The sequence below is a fragment of the Coregonus clupeaformis genome, chromosome 2, assembly GCF_020615455.1.
Source record: "Coregonus clupeaformis isolate EN_2021a chromosome 2, ASM2061545v1, whole genome shotgun sequence".
Classification (NCBI taxonomy): domain Eukaryota; kingdom Metazoa; phylum Chordata; class Actinopteri; order Salmoniformes; family Salmonidae; genus Coregonus; species Coregonus clupeaformis.
This window is the reverse complement of record NC_059193.1, coordinates 29,118,378-29,141,278: the sequence shown is the minus strand read 5'-3', so window position 1 is coordinate 29,141,278 and position 22,901 is coordinate 29,118,378.

Sequence of the window (22,901 nt, the reverse complement as noted above, 5' to 3'; positions counted from 1 at the left end):
GACACTACGCTGACAGACACAGCAAACCTTCTTGCCACAGCTCGCATTGATGTGCCATCCTGGATGAGCTGCACTACCTGAGCCACTTGTGTGGGTTGTAGACTCCGTCTCATGCTACCACTAGAATGAAAGCACCGCCAGCATTCAAAAGTGACCAAAACATCAGCCAGGAAGCATAGGAACTGAGAAGTGGTCTGTGGTCACCACCTGCAAAACCAGTCCTTTATTGGGGGTGTCTTGCTAATGGCCTATAATTTCCACCTGTTGTCTATTCAATTTGCACAACAGCATGTGAAATGTATTGTCAATCAGTGTTGCTTCCTAAGTGGACAGTTTGATTTCACAGAAGTGTGATTGACTTGGAGTTACATTGTGTTGTTTAAGTGTTCCCTTAATTTTTTTGAGCAGTGTGTATATATATATATATATATATATATATATATATATATATATATATATATAGCTATTTAAAAATATACAGTTGAAGTCTAAAGTTGACATACACCTTAGCCAAATACATTTAAACTCAGTTTTTCACAATTCCTGACATTTATTCCTAGTAAAAATTCCTGTCTTAGGTCAGTTAGGATCACCACTTTATTTTAATAATGTGAAATGTCAGAGTAATAGTAGAGAGAATGATTTATTTCAGCTTTTCTTTCTTTCATCACATTCCCAATGGGTCAGAAGTTTACATACACTCAATTAGTATTTGGTAGCATTGCCTTTAAATTGTTTAACTTGGGTCAAACGTTTCGGGTAGCCTTCCACAAGCTTCTCACAATAAGTTGGGTGAATGTTGGGCCATTCCTCCTGACAGAGCTGGTGTAACTGAGTCAGGACTGTAGCCGTCCTTGCTCGCACACGCTTTTTCAGTTCTGCCCACAGATTTTCTATAGCATTGAGGTCAGGGCTTTGTTATGGCCACTCCAATACCTTGACTTTGTTGTCCTTAAGCCATTTTGCCACAACTTTGGAAGTATGCTTGGGGTCATTGTCCATTTGGAAGATCCATTTGCAACCAAGCTTTAAATTCCTGACTGATGTCTTGAGATGTTGATCAAATATATCCACATAATTTTCCTTCCTCATGATGCCATCTATTTTGGGAAGTGCACCAGTCCCTCCTGCAGCAAAGCACCCCCACAGCATGATGCTGCCACCCCCTTGTTTCACGGTTGGGATGGTGTTCTTCGGCTTGCAATTACCCCCTTTTTCCTCCAAACATAACGATGGTCATTATGGCCAAACAGTTCTATTTTTGTTTCATCAGACTAGAGGACATTTCTCCAAAAAGTACGATCTTTGTCCCCATGTGCAGTTGCAAACCGTAGTCTGTTTTTTTTATGGTGGTTTTGGAGCAGTGGTTTCTTCCTTGCTGAGCGGCCTTTCAGGTTATGTTGATATAGGACTTGTTTTACTGTGGATATAGATACTTTTGTACCTGTTTCCTATACAGAACACGTCTCCATCCTGAGCGGTATGATACTTGCATATTTTATACTTGCATAGTATTCTTTGTACAGATGAACATGGTACCTTCAGGCGTTTGGAAATTGCTCCTAAGGATGAACCAGACTTGTGGAGGTCTACCATTTTTTTCTGAGGTCTTGGCTGATTTCTTTTGATTTTCCCATGATGTCAAGCAAAGAGGCACTGAGTTTGAAGGTAGGCCTTTAAATACATCCACAGGTACACCTCCAATTGACTCAAATGATCTCAATTAGCCTATCAGAAGCTTCTAAAGCCATGACATCATTTTCTGGAATTTTCCAAGCTGTTTAAAGGCACAGTCAACTTAGTGTATGTAAACTTTTGACCCACTGGAATTGTGATACAGTGAATTATAAGTTAAATAATCTGTCTGTAAACAATTGTTGTAAAAATTACTTGTGTAATGCACAAAGTAGATGTCCTAACCAACTTGCCAAAACTATAGTTTGTTAACAAGACATTTGTGGAGTTGTTGAAAAACAAGTTTTAATGACTCCAACCTAAGTGTATGTAAACTTCCGACTTCAACTGTATATCTTTTCAAATATCTTGCATATCTTATTTTCCATCATTATCAATTAATATCCGTAATAATGTCGGCAGTTCATGCGTAGGATTTTAACCTATAACCCGGAATGCCGTTGTATTACATTACATTTTTGACAAGCAATTATTATTTTAGCAAACAATTATTGTGGTTCGTTCTATATTCTCCCTAACATCCTTAACCCCTTGCAACAGATGTGGGATAAACACATGCACATACTGTAACACACTCAAACCCTTTCCTCCACAATAAACCATAAAATCAGATGCTCAATGGTTGTTACATCCCAGAGCCCAACTCAAGAAAGGACCTGATTAACGAATGCATGCACGAATGCATATACAGTTACAGCTGTTTGAGAATGCGTGCAAGATTGAGCAAAAATTGACAACAATTTGAGATTTGATTAATCTATTTAATCTATGTCAAGTCCTAGGTGATGGAGATCAGATCCACCCTCTTCACCTAAGACACAAACACTCTGGTACCCCGTTGTAACCATTTTTCCCAAGCATCTCAGCGCAGTCAGACCTTTGATTATTTTGTGCCACCTGGGCCACAATGATAAGCCGCCTCTCTGATTGTCCGAGTGTGACCCCCTCCCCAAGGGTTACTGCAGCCAGTATTGCCAGCACTGCCACTACCTGGGTGGGGGTACCCCACCGGAATCCCCACCGGCTAGGTACAAGGTCGTCAAGTTTCTCATTAGCAGCTTTGAGAATTTCCTTGTATATTATGCTCTCCCGTCAGGGGGCTCTGGCTTTGTAGGACCAACCCTGCCAGGCAGGCTCAGAAGCTTGAGGGGGCGGTGCTGCTCAAGTAGGTCTCTGACCGCATTTATTTTTCTGTTTTGGCTGCATATAGGCAACTCACAGCAGGTACATAAAACAGATGGGGACTTCTCTTTGGTGTATGGGTCGCTCAGGTGGGTGTCTAGGATATTGGGTTGGGGATCGTTCCATCATGATAGGACAATAAAAATATATATTAGATGTATACTATATTTTAAAATGTATATCCCTTATCTGCACAAAATTGAAAGCTCTCTCTCACAACCCCTGCTCACAGACACACGTTGGTTCTGGGATATGCAACCATTTCCTTTCTCACTCACTTAACGCCACACTTATTCAAACACAAACACGCACACCACACCTTCCATCACAATTCATCCACACATACCCACATACTGTGCCTTCTATGTCTTCTGTTTGCTATGTTTTTATCTCCGATATGTTGATTGAGTACTTGTGTTCTAATTTAGTTGTATTTGAAGATGTATTATTTTGCTTGTTATCTTTTCTTGTAATACCGTCTTATCCCTTTATAAAATACTATATCTGCTATAAATGTGCTTTATTATTACAATCCCTACCACGGCTAGTTTTGGGTGCTCTATTATTCGACTCTTCTATTAGAACTTTCAGAATAGCCATGGAGTAGTCTTTGTGTCGCAGAACATTTGGTTGTCAATATACAGTTTATCGACAACAAGAGCAACACGCTTCCCTTTTAATCTATTTTCCTTGAAGATTGGGTACAGAACTTTGCTGTCACGACTTCCGCCGAGGCTGCCCCCCCTCCTGGTTCGGACAGGCTTCGGCGTTCGTCGTCACCGGAGTACTAGCTACTTCCGATCCCATTCTCATCACTCCACTTGTCATGTCTTGTCAACCACACACACCTGGTGCTCATTCCCCTAATTAGTATGTGTATACAAAGGGGAGAACAAGTATTTGATACACTGCCGATTTTGCAGGTTTTCCTACTTACAAAGCATGAAGAGGTCTGTATTTTATCATAGGTACACTTCAACTGTGAGAGACGGAAATGTCAGAGTAACAGGTGCATTTAATACAGGTAATGAGTGGAGAACAGGAGGGCTTCTTAAAGAAAAACGAACAGGTCTGTGAAAGCCGGAATTCTTACTGGTTGGTAGGTGATCAAATACTTATGTCATGCAATAAAATGCAAATTAATTACTTAAAAATCATACAATCTGATTTTCTTGATTTTTGTTTTAGATTCCGTCTATCACAGTTGAAGTGTACCTATGATAAAAATTACAGACCTCTACATGCTTTGTAAGTAGGAAAACCTGCAAAATCGGCAGTGTATCAAATACCTGTTCTCCCCACTGTATGTGTTCCCTCTGTTGCCCTTGTCTTTGTGAGTGATTGTTTTGTTGTGAGAGCGTGTAGCTCGGTTGAGCTACATTTCACTGTGTTATTGCCAAGGTGGATGTTTTCCCTTGTACAGTTTCGTTTGACGCTTGGGGCGTTTGATTTATGCAAACGGATTAACCTCTGGACTTCGGTATTTTACCTCCTGCGCCTGACTCCTTCTTTCACACCTTGTCACAGAATCAGTCACCTGATCTGATATGGAGTCAGCAGGAGAAGACCACATGCCTGGAGTTGTGGCAAGGGTCCAGGAGCATTCCTCAATGTTGGCCAGCTTGGGGGAAGCAATGGATCAGGTTCTATAGGTGGTAGAACGCCTGGAGAGGAGAGGAACCGATCTATCGAGACCAGCTGGTCAACCGGATCCAGCCACCTACACCCCAGCCCCTGGAGGGTTCCAGATATCCCGGCCACCGGCATTTGACGGGACTGCAGCGCGATGTAAGGGATTCCTACTCCAACTGGAGTTGTATTTCTCCAGCATCAGACTGGAGCCCCGGGAGCAGGAGAAGGTATCCGTCCTCGTTTCCTGCCTTTGTGGGAGAGCTCTGGATTGGGCCAACGCGGTATGGAACGAGGGAGGTACCACGTTGGAGAACTACGGGGAGTTTGCTCGCCTCTTTCGGGCCATTTTTGATCACCCGCCTGAAGGTCGAGAGGCGGGCAAACGACTGGTTCATCTAAGGCAGGGGACGAGGAACACTTAGGACTACGCGCTGGAGTTCCGGACGCTGGCAGTGGGGTCCGGGTGGAACGAGCGGCCTTGATAGACCATTTCTGGTGCCACCTAAGGACGTCCGACGGGAGCTAGCCTGCCGGGATGCCATGCTATCGTTCTCCCAACTGGTGGACATGGCCATCCGGCTGGACAATCTGCTAGCAGCCAGAGGATGTCCTGGTAGGGGTCTGCCCGTTCCCACTCCGGACGACTCTGACCCCGAGCAGATGGAGCTGGGGGGAGCCGGAGGACATGTATCGCAACAGTGCCACTCTGGTGGCACGAAGGGACAATCCACCTCACGTTGCAGTCAATGTTCTTTTAGGTCTGGAGGCGGTAGGCAGGGTACTCACGCATCTCCCCAGGTAACGAACACCCAAACGTGTTCAGAGCCCTTTGCGGCGCACTGTACTTTATCTATCTCCTTTCCAGATCACTTGGTAGGTTCCCAGTGTAAGGAGCTAGTCGATTCAGGCGCAGCTGGACATTTTATGGACAGGGCATTTACACACCGTCAAGGCATTTCATCAATGGTTACCCTAACCATTCCACTCCCCATCAGAGCACTAGATAGTCGACCATTAGGGTCCAGGTTGGTTAAGGAAGTTACTGTACCAGTCACCATGATTACGCAGGAGACACATGTTGAGCGCTTCCTTGGCTTTGCCAACTAATATCGAAGGTTTATTCTGGGTTTTGGCAAGGTCGCTGCTCCCATTACCTCCTTGTTGAAGGGTGGGCCGTCCCGGCTCCGCTGGTCTGCTGAGGCTGATTTGGCATTCAGTAGATTGCGGGGTCTGTTCACCTCAGCCCCGGTACTGGTTCACCCTAATCCATCACTACCGTTCGTAGTGGAGGTGGATGCGCCCGAGGTAGAGATAGAAGCTGTCTTATCCCAACGCTCGGGCACGCCACCCAAGCTCCGCCCCTGTGTCTTCTTTTCTAAGAAGCTCAGCTCGGCGGAGCAGAACTACGGCGTTGGTGATCGGGAGCTGTTGGCTGTTGTCCGAGCTTTCACTGTGTGGAGACATTGGCTCGAAGGGGCGAAACACCCTTTCCACGTCTGGACAGACCACCGTAACCTGGAGTACATTCGGGCAGCGAGGAGGCTGAATCCTCGCCAGGCCAGGTGGGCCCTCTTCTTCACCCGGTTTGATTTCACACTCTCATACATTCTGGGTACGAAGAATGTGAAGGCAGACACACTGTCTTGACTGTATGACACAGAGCAGAGGCCCAGAGACAACACCCACATACTCCCGGCCTCATGCATTGTGGCACCGGTAGTATGGGCGATGGACGCATATATAGCGCAGGCATGACACACAAATCCATCTCCACCGCAGTGTCTAGCTGGGCTGCAGTACGTGCCTGCGCTTATCCGTGATCGTCTGATCTACTGGGCACACACGTCACCCTCCTCTGGTCATCCAGGTATCGGTCGTACAATGCACTGCCTGACCGAAAAGTACTGGTGGCCTACCTTGGCTAAGGACGTGAGGGTGTATGTTTCCTGATGCTCAGTGTGCGCCCAGGGTAAGGCACCTAGGCACCTCCCAGCATGTAAGCTACAACCTTTGCCAGTTCCACAACAACCATGGTCTCACCTGAGTATTGATTTTCACACTGATCTTCCCCCCTCCCAAGGTAACATCACGATCCTGGTCATTGTGAACCACTTTTGAAAGTCCTGCCACGGCCCTACAAACTGCGGAGGCTCTGTTTACTCACGTCTTCCGGCACTACGGGGTACCAGAGGATATAGTGTCCGACCGAGGTCCCCAGTTCACGTCTAGAGTCTGGAAGGCGTTCATGGAACATCTGGGGGTCTCGGTCAGCCTGACCTCTGATTTTCACCCCGAGAGCAATGGGCAGGTGGAAAGGGTGAATCAAGAGATGGGTAGGTTCCTGCGGACCTACTGTCAGGAGTGGTCGGTGTTCCTGCCATGGGCAGAATATGCTCAGAACTCTCTCCGCCACTCCTCCACTAACCTAAAACCCTTCCAATGTGTTTTGGGTTATCAACCGGTCGTGGCACCGTGGCACCAGAGCCAAACCGAGGCTCCCGCGGACTGGTTTCGGCGCACGGAGGAGACTTGGGACGCTGTCCACTTTCGCCTCCAGCGCGCCATGCGTCGTCAGAAGGCAAATGCTGACCACCACCGCAGGGAGGCCCCGGTGTTCGTACTGGGGGATCGGGTCTGGCTCTCGACCCGGAATCTGCCCTTCCACCTGCCCTGCCGGAAGCTGAGCCCGCGGTTTGTGGGGCCGTTTAAAGTCCTGAGGAGAATAAACGAGGTGACATACAGGTTGTTACTCCCCCTGATTTCGATATTAACCCCTCATTTCCTGTGTCTCTCCTCAGGCCGGTGGTAGCTGGTCCGCTCCAGGAGTCTGAGGTACGGGAGGTTCCTCCACCTCCTCTGGACATTGAGGGGGCCCTGGTGTACTCGGTCCGTTCCATCCTGGATTCGAGGCGTCGGGTGGGGGGCCTTCAGTACCTCGTAGAGTGGGAGGGGTACGGTCCGTAGGAATGGTGCTGGGTCCCGGTGAGGGATATCCTCGATCCCTCCCTGTTGCTGGATTTCCACCGTCGCCATCTGGCTCGCCCTGCTCCGCGTCCTCTTGGCCGTCCCTGAGGCCGGGGTCGGCGCGCTGCTGGAGCTGCGCGTCAAGGGGTGGGTACTGTCCCGACTTCCGTCGAGGCTGCCTCCCCTCCTTGTTCGGGCAGGTTTCGGCGTTCATTGTCACCGGAGTACTAGCTACTGCCGATCCCATTCTCATCACTCCACTTGTCATGTCTTGTCAATAACATACCTGGTGCTCATTCCCCTAATTAGTATGTCTATAAGTGTTCCCTATGTTCCCCTTGTCTGTGTGAGTGATTGTTTTGTTGTGAGAGAGTGTAGCTCGGTTGAGCTACATTTCACTGTGTTATTGCCAAGGTGGATGTTTTCCCTTGTACAGTTTCGTTTGATGCTTGGGAAGTTTGATTTATGCAAACGGATTAAACTCTGGACTTCGGTATTTTACCTCCTGCGCCTGACTCCTTCTTTCACACCTCGTCACATTCTGCAATCTCATTCATGCATATTTTCGTGCCAGCAAGTATTTTACCTAGGCTTTTAACCATTACTTTATCCTTAAAAAAAAGCAAATTTTGCAATGATTGGACGCTCATATCTCTGTCCTCTTTGTCCAAAACGGTGTACACGTTCGAGTTGGGTTTTGTCGACAGCCTCGAGTGGAATTTGAAGCGCTGTATGAAAGAAGTCCTTCACCATTTTTTCTATAATCTCTCCCTCTTTTTCCTGGATACCCGTAAGTACTAGATTTTCTCTCATCGATCTAGTTTGTATGTCTAGTAAGGCTTCTCTCAGAAAGTTGTTCTCCTTTTTAAGTTCCTTAACGTCCGTTTCCATCCTAGTGACTGTCCTTTTAGTTTTTTTGTATCACTCTCCATTATCGCAGCTTTTCCGTCACTCATTTCAAGACTCGCCTTCAACTCTTTTACATCATTACTGACCAACTCTAGTATGCCCAGTTTGTCATTTATCGACTTCAACAGGTCGCTTTCCATACTTACCAGTCCCAGTGGTGAAAAGCATAAATCATCTGTATCAGTCGAGGAGTCGCATTTTCTCTTGGAGATTGATTCTCCTCGTTTATCTTCCGTCATGTTTGGGTGTTGCGTGTTGTTGTAACATTTGTCGATACATTTCTCTAGCCTTATAATTAGTTTTGTGTTATTATCCAGATTGAATGTTATTACCCTCGAATATATAAAATGTTAATATTTAGTCTAACTTACTGATTTTGAATATTATGTTTTTATCTTGAGGTGATTTGAACCGCTGTGTATTCAATACGCCATCTTGTATACCTGCCCTCTAATTGTGACTGTTTGGGGATCTCCCTTTACCAACCTACAATAGGATGCTGTAAGGAGAATATATTTTGTTTGTGAATGTTTACTGTACTGTGTCCTACAAGGTCAGTCTGGATCAGTATCTCTGCTATAATGGACAAAATACAAATATACTTTCCTATGTTTCCATTCACTTTGATCTGAGTGTACAATCTGTTTTCATCCAGTCTCTTCTAAATGTGTTTGAAATTAATCTTTCCCGTTGCTTTGATGCAGCCAGCCTCTGTTCAATAGTGGCAGCCATCGTTACGGCTATGGCATCATTTTACTCCTACAACTCAAAGCTTCCACCTTCCTCTCATGCCAGCCAATCCTTCATAGCGGGACAGCCCCCCCTCCCCTCCACTTATACCCCTCCGTCCTGTATGCCTCTGTGTTATTTAAAGGCCTGTATATTTTTGTCTATTTAAGTATCACATGAAATCCCCTGTAAAAGCATCAATTTATATTAGGCTCTAGGCACTCACTCAAATATGCACGCTCATATGGTCGGACAGCTATGCACACAAACACATCCAAACACCGCCCTACCCCACCCTCTGAGAGAGAGAGAGAGAGAGAGAGAGAGAGAGAGAGAGAGAGAGAGAGAGAGAGAGAGAGAGAGAGAGAGAGAGAGAGAGAGAGCACTAAAACAATACAGAAATACACTACGGAAAAAGAAGGAACAGCATGTCAGAAATCAGCTCAATGTAATTGAAGAATCCATAGAGTCTAACCACTTCTGGGAAAATTGGAAAACTCTAAACAACAACAACATGAGGAGTTATCTATCCAAAATGGAGCTGTATGGATAAACCACTTCTCCAATCTTTTTGGCCTATAACAAAGAACAAACAGCAAAAACATATACATGATCAAATAAAAATCTTAGAATCAACTATTAAAGACTACCATAACCCACTGGATTCTCCAATTACATTGAATGAACTACAGGACAAAAGACCATCCCTCCATCCCAAAAAGGCCTGTGGGGTTGATGGTATCCTGAATGAAATGATAAAATATACAAACCACAAATTCCAATTGGCTATACTTCAACTCGTTAACATCATCCACAGCTCTGGCATATTCCCCAATATTTGGAACGAAAGACTGAACACCCCAATCCACAAAGTGGAGACAAATTTGACCCCAATAATTACCGTGGGATATGCGTCAACAGCAACCTTGGGAAAATCGTCTGCATTATCATTAACAACAGACTCGTACATTTCCTCAGCGAAAGCAATGTACTGAGGAAATGTCAAATTGGATTTTTACCAAATTACTGTACGACAGACCAGGTATTCAAACTGCACACCCTAATTGACAAACAAACAAACCAAAACAAAGGCAAAGTCTTCTCATGTTTTGTTGATTTCAAAAAAGCTTTGGACTCAATTTGGCATGAGGGCCTGCTATACAAATTGATGGAAAGTGGTCATGGGGGGAAAACATCCGACATTATAAAATCCATGTACACAAACAACAAGTGTGTGGTTACAATATGCAAAAAACACACACATTTCTTTCCACAGGGCCTGGGGTTGAGACAGGGATGCAGCTTAAGCCCCACCCTCTTCAACATTTATATCAACAAATTGGCGAGGGCACTAGAACAGTCTGCAGCACCCGGCCTCACCCTACTAGAAAATGAAGTCAAATGTTTACTGTTTGCTGATGTTCTGCTGCTTCTGTCCCCAACCAAGGAGGGCCTACAGCAGCACCTAGATTTTCTACACATATTCTGTCAGACATGGGCCCTGACAGTAATTCTCAGTAAGACCACGAATACAAATTCCATCTAGACACCGTTGCCCTGGAGCATACAAAAAACGAAACATACCTTGGCCTAAACATCAGCGCCACGGTAAACTTCCACAAAGCTGTGAACGATCTGAGAGACAAGGCAAGAAGGGCCTTCTATGCCATCAAAAGGAACATAAAATTCGACATTACAATTCGGATCTGGCAAAAAATACTTGAATCAGTTATAGAACCCCTTGCCCTCACCAACCAAGAATTCAAAAATGGGACAAACACCAAATTCTGCAAAAATATCCTTAGTGTACAATGTAAAACACCAAATAATGCATGCAGAACAGAATTAGGCTTATACCCGCTAATTATCAAAATTCAGAAAATAGTCATTAAATTCTACAACCACCTAAAAGGAAGCGATTCCCAAACCTTCCATAACAAAGCAATCACCTACAGAGAAATGAACCCAGAGAAGAGCCCCCTAAGCAAGCTGGTCCTGGGGCTTTGATCACAAACAGACCCCAGAGAGCCCCAGGATAGCAACACAATTAGACCTAACCAAATAATGAGAAAACAAAAAGATAATTACTTGACACATTGGAAAGAACTTACAAAAAAACTGAACAAACTAGAATGCTATTTGGCCCTAAACAGAGAGTACACATTGGCAGAATCCCTGACCACTGTGACTGACCAGAAATTAAGGAAATCTTTGAGCTTAACCTTTGTTTGAGAAAGGCAGTCGAAGGTAGACCTGGCTCTCAAGAGAAAACAGGCTATGTTCACACTGCCCACAAAATGAGGTGGAAACTGAGCTGCACATCCTAACTTCCTGCCAAATGTTTGACCGTATTAGAGACACATATTTCCCTCAGATTACACAGACCCACAAAGAAAACTCCCATATCTATTGGGTTAAATATCACAGTGTGCAATCAAAGCAGCAGGATTTGTGACCTGTTGCCACAAGAAAAGGGCAACCAGTGAAGAACAAATACCATTGTAAATAAAACCTACATTTGAAGTCGGAAGTTTACATACACTTAGGTTGGAGTCATTAAAACTTGTTTTTCTACCAGTCCACACATTTCTTGTTAACAAACTATAGTTTTGGTAAGTCGGTTAGGACATCTACTTTGTGCATTACACAAGTCATTTTTCCAACAATTGTTTACAGACAGATTATTTCACTTATAATTCACTGTATCACAATTCCAGTGGGTCAGAAGTTTATATACACTAAATTGACGGTGCCTTTAAACAGCTTGGAAAATTCCAGAAAATGATGTCATGGCTTTAGAAGCTTCTGATAGGCTAATTGACATCATTTGAGTCAATTGGAGGTGTACCTGTGGATGTATTTCAAGGCCTACCTTCAAACTCAGTGCCTCTTTGCTTGACATGATGGGAAAATCAAAAGAAATCAGCCAAGACCTCAGAAAAAAATTTGTAAACCTCCAAAAAATCTGGTTCCTCCTTGGGAGCAATTTCCAAACGCCTGAAGGTACCACGTTGTTCATCTGTACAAACAATAGTACGCAAGTATAAACACCATGGGACCACGCAGCCGCCATGCCGCTCAGGATGGAGATGCGTTCTGTCTCCTAGAGATGAACGTACTTGGTGCGAAAAGTGAAAATCAATCCCAGAACAACAGCAAATGACCTTGTGAAGATGCTGGAGGAAACAGGTGCAAAAGTATCTATAGCCACAGTAAAACGAGTCCTATATCGACATAACCTGAAAGGCCGCTCAGCAAGGAAGAAGCCACTGCTCCAAAACCACCATAAAAAAGCCAGACTACGGTTTGCAACTGCACATGGGGACAAAGATCGTCCTTTTTGGAGAAATTTTCTCTGGTCTGATGAAACAAAAATAGAACTGTTTGGCCATAATGACCATCGTTATGTTTGGAGGAAAAACTGTGTGCTTGCAAGCCGAAGAACACCATCCCAACCGTGAAGCATGGGGGTGGCATTATCATGCTGTGGGGGTGCTTTGCTGCAGACTGGTGCACTTCACAAAATAGATGGCATCATGAGGAAGGAAAATTATGTAGATATATTGAAGCAACATCTCAAGACATCAGTCAGGAAGTTAAAGCTTGGTCGAAAATGGATCTTCCAAATGGACAGTGACCCCAAGCATACTTCCAAAGTCGTGGCAAAATGGCTTAAGGACAACAGAGTCAAGGTATTGGAGTGGCCATCACAAAGCTCTGACCTCAATCCTATAGAAAATTTGTGGGCAGAACTGAAAAAGCGTGTGCGAGCAAGGAGGCCTACAAACCTGACTCAGTTACACGAGCTCTGTCAGGAGGAATGGGCCAAAATTCACCCAACTTATTGTGGGAAGCTTGTGGAAGGCTACCCGAAACGTTTGACCTAAGTTAAACAATTTAAAGGCAGTGCTACCAAATGCTAATTGAGTGTATGTAAACTTCTAAATAAAAGCTGAAATAAGCCATTCTCTCTACTATTATTCTGACATTTCACATTCTTAAAATAAAGTGGTGATCATAAATGACCTAAGACAGGGAATTTTTACTAGGATTAAATGTCAGGAATTGTGAAAAACTGAGTTTAAATGTATTTGGCTTAGGTGTAAGTACAATTCTGACTTCAACTGTAGGTTTATTTATTTTCCTTTTTGTACTTTAACTATTTGCACACCATTAGAGCATTGTATATAGACATTATATGACACTTGAAATGTCTTTATTATTTTGGTACTTTTGTGAGTGTAATATTTACTTTTAATTTGTTATTGTTTATTTAACTTTTTTTAATTATCTATTTAACTTGCTTTGGCAATGTAAACATATGTTTCCCATGCCAATAAAGCCCTTAAATTGAATTGAAATTGAATTGAGAAAGAGAGTGAGAGATAGTGTGTGTGTGTGTGAGAGAGAGAGAGAGAGAGAGAGAGAGAGAGAGAGAGAGAGAGAGAGAGAGAGAGAGAGAGAGAGAGAGAGAGAGAGAGAGAGAGAGAGAGAGAGAGAGAGAGAGAGAGAGAGAGAGAGAGAGATTCTGATAGCACAACAGGTACTGCAGAACCGCTATAGCACTTTAATATTTCTATAGAAAAGTTATCAGAAATTCTAAAATATGATTCACCAGTCTGGGCTTATTTATTCTTTGTAAATTAAAAACACTTCAATGACACTATCAAGTCTGAGCACAGAGAGGATTCATCCATAAACAACCACAGTCTCTTATCAAATAATCATGGCTCTGTCCTACATATCTGTGAAGCCGGAGTTGTTTGGATAGCTCCCTGTTTGAGTGTGGTTTCTTGTTGAAATGGTCTACTTTGTAAAAACAAATGTATGCCGTGGAAGAAACAGCATGATGAACGAGATCATGTTCTGGAATCGCTGAGCGATAAAATATTCTGACAGGCAGCAGTGGAGCCATCCGATAAGCATGGATAGAATACAAAAGTGGAGAGGATGCTGAAAGCCTTATCTTGGTAAACTTGAACGGAGTTTGGTACACCAAAAAACGGCTTTATCTGAAAAGTTGAATAATATTTTATGTATCTAACTGATCACTGCTAATGAGTTCAAATATTTGCATGAGCATGTGTCAAATCGTTAATCAAATTGCAAGAGTGGCTGTAACTATCAATTTTTAAATAAGCTGATATTATATCGCAATTTGTCAATGTGTGTATGTTGGATAAGAAATGGAATAGAAACGGCAGATATGACACTACAGTGGCTTATCATAAAATAGAGCAGTTCTTTGGCCACCTCACTGTCACATGCTCTCTCTCTCTCGCTCTCTTTCTCTCTCGCTCTCTTTCTCTCTCGCTCAATCACACACACATGTACACACATGTACACACACAAACACACACACACACAGACACAGACACACACACACAAACATACTGTAGACACACGCGCCAGAACGCACACACACACACACTTCTTCACGTATTGCTCCAGCAGCTCTCTTAATTTACAAAGAATAAATAAGCCCAGACTTGTCATTTTTTTTCTCTTTTCTTATCTTGCGGTTCTGCAGTCCTGTTGTGCTATCAGAATCTCTCTCTCTCTCTCTCTCTCTCTCTCTCTCTCTCTCTCTCTCTCTCTCTCTCTCTCTCTCTCTCTCTCTCTCTCTCTCTCTCTCTCTCTCTCTCTCTCTCTCTCTCTCTCTCTCTCTCTCTCTCTCTCTATCTCTCCTCCTCTGGATGAATCCCTTGGTGTAATCAGCTTCAGCTTATCTTTCAGCTGATAAAAAGGGCCACTTACTCTTACTCTCGCCTCCACTTCCCTGCCTCTCCTCTCCAATCTCTCCCTCTATCTGAGACAGCTGCTTTCACAGGTAGAGCTGTGTCTGAGTTCGCCTATATACCTGCCTCACTGGGTTCTTTCTTGTTTAGAAGACCATGATGCTCCATAGAACATTGTCTAAAAGGGATATTTCACCCTTGAAAAAAACTTTATCAGATGTTTTCTAAAGTTAAACTGAGTCCTTCTGCATTTATTCTATAGCCTATCCATTAAAACCTCTGCAGTCTTGATTTGTTTAGCGCAGTTTTCCTAATTGTCACAATTGCACAAAAATAAAAAACACTTTGAATTTGCAAAACATTCAGTTAGCAAATGATAGGTTGAAAGGTGAACTCTTAAACTAGTTGTACTTGTGTTGTTCTCCATCCTCAAATGTATGTATCAATGTAGTTTAATCTATTTAGCGTTGGTTACAGTTTGGACCATTACAGAGTCAAATGTGATTCCTGTTTTTGGCCATATTACCACAAAACCTCATCATATTCCTTCGAGATCTGTCCCAATTACTGCGAGAACAGAAATGTGGGGGAACACAGTCAAAACAGGAAGCAAATTTAAATCTTTAACTAATATTAGCTAAATATGGGGGATTGGAAATGAGGCAGATAATTACATTGAAAGAAGCCACAATCTATCTGCAATATTAAAGCTGATCTACTTCTGTGGCAAATTGTTTAGCAAAGAAAACCGTTTACTGTTTACCTTAGGAACCAAACGGAAGCAAACAAATTTGTCCAATAGAAACTCGTTTTGGTTGTGAAACGCTTTCCGTTTGGAGTAAACGGTTTCCGTTGCAAAACGTTTGACAACAGACCATACATTTTGCAACGGAAACCGACTAATGAGAACACCCCTGGACACAGAATGAGAATGCATGAATACTAGGAGTATGTTATTGCTCTACAATAAATGAGCATATACTATAACAATAACCTTTCTACTCCATATTATAGCAACCTATAGTTTTGGAAAACAGATTCCCTCATGCTGGGCCAGTTATTCAGATGAAGAGTGCTGACTTTAGTGTAGAGGGGAGATCCTAAATGACAGATAGAAGAATGAAGTATCCCTCAGCAGCAGCAGCCATTACTGTCACAGAGAGACCAACAGTAGTGTATGATCCTCATTGTGATGGCATGGAGCAGCTCGCTCACACAATAGAGAAAGGTCAGCTGGAGTTACATGGCTGCAGGCTACGTCTGACTGCCCCTCACACTGTCGCTGGTTTGACAAAATGTGTAGCCTGTTCAGGCACAAATGTGAAGACTGTTCCACTAAAATTCGAATTCAATTTCAAAAAGTCTTACTGTCCATCTAATTTACACAGATCACTCTTTCTCATATAAAAAACATCATGTTGTATGCAGTTGTATGCAATACACATGAATACTTACTAAAAGCTCTCACATATATGCAAACTCTCTATTTTCGTTCTCTTCCTCTCTCCCTCTCTCCTTCTCTCCCTCACTCCCAGTGGTGTAAAGTACTTAAGTAAAAATACTTGCAAGTACTACTTAAGTCGTTTTTCTGTACTTTACTTTCATATTGATATTTTTGACAACTTTTACTTTTACTTCACTACATTCCTAAAGAAAGTTATGTACTTTTTACTCCATACATTTTCCCTGACACCCAAAAGTACTCGTTACATTTTGAATGCTTAGCAGGACGGGAAAATTGTCTAATTCACACACTTATCAAGAGAACATCCCTGGTCATCCCTACTGCCTCTGATCTTGCGGACTCACTAAACACATGCTTCATTTGTAAATTATGTCTGAGTGTTGGAGTGTGCCCCTGGCTATCCGTAAATAAAAAAAAATAAAAAAATGGTGCTGTCTGGTTTTCTTAATATAAGGAATTTTAAATCATTTATACCTTTACTTTTACTTTTGATACTTAAGTATATTTTAGTAATTACATTTACTTTTTCTACTTAAGTATATTTAAAACCACATACTTTTAGACTTTTACTCAAATAGGATTTTACTGGGTGACTTTCACTTTTACTTGAGTCATTTTCTATTAAGGTATCTTTACTTTTACTCAAGTATGACAATTGGGTAATTTTTCCACCACTGCTCACTCCTGAACACCCACACACAGGCACTTTTTCTTGAACTGCATTGTTGGTTAAGGGCTTGTAAGTAAGCATTACACCAGTTGTATTCGGCGCATGTGAGTTCTGCCTCCAGGGCAAGATTCATGGGCATTCAGACTCTGCAATAAAAGGCTAGATTCATTTCCCTCTGCTAACATTAAATCCATGGATGCATGGTCCTGCATCGTGTATCCCCTTCTCATTAGGAAGTAACCTTAACATGCTGTCACTGCTGACCTTTCCTTGAGTGGCCTCCACACAGGTTGGTATTTATTGTCATGAATCTTGCCTTGGAGGCAGCTCTACAGAGTGGTCGCTCGCTAGCTAGCACAGACACAAAGTCATACAATTGAATTTCAAACCTAACCCTAACCTTAACCCTAACCCTAACCACACTGCTAACCTTAATGCCTAACCCTAACCTTAAATTAAGACCAAAAACAAATTTTTGTTTTCATTAATTTTTACGATATATCCAATTTGGATTTGCTGCTGGCCCATCTAGCGGAAATCGCTCAGTTCTGCCTCCAGGGAAAGATGAATGAGAGTAAACGTCAACCTGCGGCCTCCCGTCTTCCCCATCCACTGCAACAGGGTGTCATATAGAGTTAGCACTTAGCATTAGCCGAAGCTCAAACTCTCCAACTCCTACTAATTAGTGTCTAAATCTTCAAGCTTTTTTATAAAAAAAAAAACGTGTGTCTTTTCCATTTTTCTCTTAGGTTTCTAAGTAATTAGTATATAGAATGACGAATGCCTTCAGTGGCATGAGGTCAGTGGTGACTTTACAACCCAAACTAATTCAACTGATACCTTTACTGGGGTTTAAGAACTAGGCCTATTTACCAATAGAACAAACTGTATATCATATTTTATTACTAATAGCAGTTAATAGTCTGTATCATGTTGCTTATTTTGGCACGTAGTTCTATTGCACTACACTGTATTGAGTGGGTATGCTGTGGTCGTGTGTTGAACCTTACTATGACCTCTGTAATGTGCAGCATGTAGCCAGGTGTGTCTACAGGTGAGCATGCGGGGAGAGAGGTCATGACCCCCAGCCCTATAGCTATAGAAAGCTCATTACACACTAATGGTGTTGGCAAAGCTGCTCTCGCAGGTGCAGCCTAGAGATGTGTGTGTGTGTGTGCGTGCGTGCGCGTACTTGGGGGCATGTGTTTGTATGTGCATTGCCAGTGTGTAGGCATTGCCCGTGTGTGTGCATGCATCAATGGAAAACTAATCAAACAGCTTTCCAGAGATAATAATTCTCTATTGGAGATGATTATGGAAGAAGGCAAACACTGGGGGTGGAGTCTTCAGAGGCACAAAGGAGATTCGAACTAATTGGCAGTGTGACATTCAAAACACTAACTTTCACTATGTAGCCAAAACACAGAGAACTGAACAGAGAGTATAACATAAAAAATTGGATAGGATATGAATTAGCGAATTAATAGATAGGTTGGAAATAGCATATGCTTGATTGAGTTGCGATTGTTTTTTTCAAATAAAAAGCCGTTAATGGGACAAAGAGCTATTATTTGTATAATGGCTGAGAGACACTTTGAGTGCTCTGGAATTAATTCATAAAGTTAGAAATAAATCGAATAGAAAGAAGGGAAGAAAAACACTGGGGAAAAATCCACTGTAACATGTAGTAAAATATCAAATCAAATCAAATTGTATTTGTCACATGCGCCGAATACAACTGGTGTAATGCTTACTTACAAGCCCTTAACCAACAATGCAGTTCAAGAAAAAGAGTAAAGAAAATATGTGCTAAATAAAGTAAGCTAAAAAATTAACTAAAAAGTAACACAATAAAATAACAATAACGCGGCTGTATACAGAGGGTACCGGTACTGAATAAATGTGCGGGGGTACAGGTTAGTCGAGGTAATTTGGATATGTAGGTAGGGGTAAAGTGACTATGCATAGGTAATAAACAGCGAGTAGCAGCAGGGGGAGGGGGGGGGGGGGGGAATTAAAAAAGTCTGGGTGGTCATTTCATGAATTGTTCAGCAGTCTTATGGCTTGGGGGTAGAAGCTGTTAAGGAGCCTTTTGGACCTAGACTTGGCGCTCCGGTAGCGCTTGCTGTGTGGTAGCAAAGAGAACAGTCAATGACTTGGGTGACTGGAGTCTTTGACAATTTTTTGGGCCTTCATCTGGCACCGCCTAGTAAAGTACAAGTCAAAAGTTTGGACACACCTACTCATTCAAGGGTTTTTCTTTATTTTTACTATTTTCTACATTGGGGGGGTATACAGAAGATAGCCCTATTTGGTAAAAGACAAAGTCCATATTATGGCAAGAACAGCTCAAATAAGCAAAGAGAAACAACAGACCTTCATTACTTTAATAAGACATGAAGGTCAGTCAATACGGTACATTTCAAGAACATTGAACGTTTTTTTTTGCAGTTGCAAAAACCATCAAGCGCTATGATGAAACTGGCTCTCATGAGGACTGCCACCGGAAAGGAAGACCCAGAGTTACCTCTGCTGCAGAGGGTGAGTTCATTAGAGTTAACTGCACCTCAGATTGCAGCCCAAATATATGCTTCACTGAGTTCAAGTAACAGACACGTCTCAACATCAACTGTTCAGAGGAGACGGCGTGAATCAGGCCTTCATGGTCAAATTGCTGCAAAGAAACCACTACTAAAGAACACCAATAAGAAGAAGAGACTTTCTTGGGCCAAGAAACATTAGACCGGTGAAAAACTGCCCTTTGGTCTGATGAGTCCAAATTTGAGAGTTTAGGTTCCATCCGCCATGTCTTTGTGAGACGCAGAGTAGGTGAACGGATGATCTCTGCATGTGTGGTTCCCACCGTGAAGCATGGAGGAGATGTGATGGTGTGTGGGTGCTTTGCTGGTGACACTGTCTGTGATTTATTTAGTATTCAAGGCACAATTAACCAGCATGGCTACCACAGCATTCAGCAGAGATACGCCATTCCATCTGGTTTGGGCTTAGTGGGACTATCATTTGTTTTTCAACAGGACAATGACCCAACACACATCCAGGCTGTGTAAGGGCTATTTGACCAATACGTAGAGTGATGGAGTGCTGCATCAGATGACCTGGCCTCCACAATCACCTTACCTCAACCCAATTGAGATGGTTTGGGATGAGTCGGACCGCAGAGTGAAGGAAAAGCAGCCAACAAGCGCTCAGCATATGTGGGAACTCCTTTAAGACTGTTGGAAAAGCATTCCAGGTGAAGCTGGTTGAGAGAATGCCAAGAGTGTGCAAAGCTGTCTTCAAGGCAAAGGGTGGATAATTTGAAGAAACTCAAATATAAAATATATTTTGATTTGTTTAACACTTTAAAATCCAATCCAATCAAATTGTATTTGTCACATGCGCCGAATTGAACAGGTGTAGACCTTACTGTGAAATGCTTACTTACAAGCCCTTAACCAACAATGCAGTTCAAGAAAGAGTTAAGAAACGAAATAAACTAAAGTAAAACAAAATAAAAATATAAACTAACACAATAAAAGAATGATAACAGTGATGTACTGGTACATACTCAGTACCCTCTGTAGTGCCTTATGGTCGATGCCTAGTAGTTGCCATACCAGGTGGTGATGCAACCGATCAGGATGATTTATATGGTGCAGAACTTTTTGAGGAACTGTGGACCCATGCCAAATCTTTTCAGTCTCCTGAGGGGAAAAGGTGTTGTCGTGCCCTCTTCACGACTGTCTTGGTGTGTTTGGACCATGATAGTTTGTTGGTGATGTGGACATCAAGGAACTTGAAACTCTCAACCCGCTCCACTACAGCCCTGTCGATGTGAATGGGGGCGTGTTCGGCCATCCTTTTCCTGTAGTCCACGATCAGCTCCTTTGTCTTGCTCACGTTGAGGGAGAGGTTGTTGTCCTGGCACCATACTGCCAGGTCTCTGACCTCCTCCTTATAGGCTGTCTCATCGTTGTAGGTGATCAGGCCTACCACTGTTGTGTTTTCAGCAAACTTAATGATGGTGTTGGAGTCGTACTTGGCCACGCGGTCGTGGGTGAACAGGGTGTACAGGAGGGGACTAAGCACGCACCCCTGAGGGGCCCCCGTGTTGAGGATCAGTGTGGCAGTTGTGTTGTTGCCTACCCTTACCACTTGGGGGCGGCCTGTCAGGAAGTCCAGGATCCAGTTGCAGAGGAAGGTGTTTAGTCCCAGGGTCCTTAGCTTAGTGATGAGCTTTGTGGGCACTATGGTGTTGAACACTGAGCTGTAGTCAATGAACAGCATTCTCACATACGCTACCAGTCAAAAGTTTGGACACACCTACTCAGTCAAGGGTTTTTCTTTATTTGTTTACAATTTTTTACATTGTAGAATAATAGTGAAGACATCAAAACAATGAAAAAACACATGTAGTAAACAAAAAAGTGTTCAACAAATCAAAATATATTTTATATTTGAGATTCTTCAAATAGCCATCCTTTGCCTTGATGACAGCTTTGCACACTCTTGGCATTCCCTCAACCAGCTTCACCTGGAATGTTTTTCCAACAGTCTTGAAGGAGTTCCCACATATGTTGAGCACTAGTTGGCTGCTTTTCTTTCACTCTACGGTCCGACTTATCCCAAACCATCTCAATTGGGTTGAGGTAAGGGGATTGTGGAGGCCAGGTCATCTGATGCAGCACTCCATCACGCTCCCTCTTGGTAAAATAGCCCTTACACAGCCTTGAGGTGTGTTGGGTCATTGTCCTGTTGAAAAACAAATGATAGTCCCACTAAACTCAAGCCAGATGGGATGATGTATCGCTATAGAATGCTGTGAGAGCCATGCTGGTTAAATGTGCCTTGAATTCTAAAAAAATCACAGACAGTGTCACCAGCAAAGCACCCCCACACCATAACACCTCCTCCTCCATGCTTTACGGTGGGAAAGAAACATGCAGTGATCATCCGTTCACCCACACCGCGTCTCAAAAAGACACAGTGGTTGGAACCAAAACTCTCCCATTTGGACTCCAGACCAAAGGACAAAATTCCACCAATCTAATGTCCATTGCTCGTGTTTCTTGGCCCAAGCAGGTCTCTTCTTATTATTGGTGTCCTTTAGTAGTGGTTTCTTTGCAGCAATTCGACCATGAAGGCCTAATTAACACAGTCCCCTCTGAACAGTTGATGTTGATATGTGTCTGTTACTTGAACTCCGTGAAGCATTTATTTGGGCTGCAATTTCTGAGACTGGTAAGTCTAATGAACGTATCCTCTGCAGCAGAGGTAACTCTGGGTCTTTTATTCCTGTCACGGTCCTCATGAGTGCCAGTTTCATCAAAGCGCATTATGTTTTTTGCGACCGCACTTGAAGAAACTTTCAAAGTTCTTGAAATGTTCCGTATTTACAGACCTACATGTCTTAAAGTAATGATGGACTGTCGTTTCTCTTTACGCATTTGAGCTGTTCTTGCCATATATAGACTTGGTCTTTTACCAAATAGGTCTATCTTCTGTATACCCCCCACCTTGTCACAACACAACTGATTGGCTCAAACGCATTAAGATGGAAATAAATTCCACAAATTAACTTTTAAGAAGGCACACCTGTTAATTGAAATGCATTCCATGTGACTACCTCATGAAGCTGGTTGAGAGAATGCCAAGAGTGTGTCATCAAAGCAAAAGGTGGCTATTTGAAGAATCTCAAATATAAAATATAGTTTGATTTGTTTAATACTTTTTTGGTTACTACATGATTACATGTGTTATTTCATAGTTATGATTGCTTCACTATTATTGTACAATGTAGGAAATAGTAAAAATAAAGAAAAACCCTAGAATGAGTAGGTGTGTCCAAACCTTTGACTGGTATTGTAGGTGTTCCTTTTGTCCAGGTGGGAAAGGGCAGTGTGGAGTGCGATTGAGA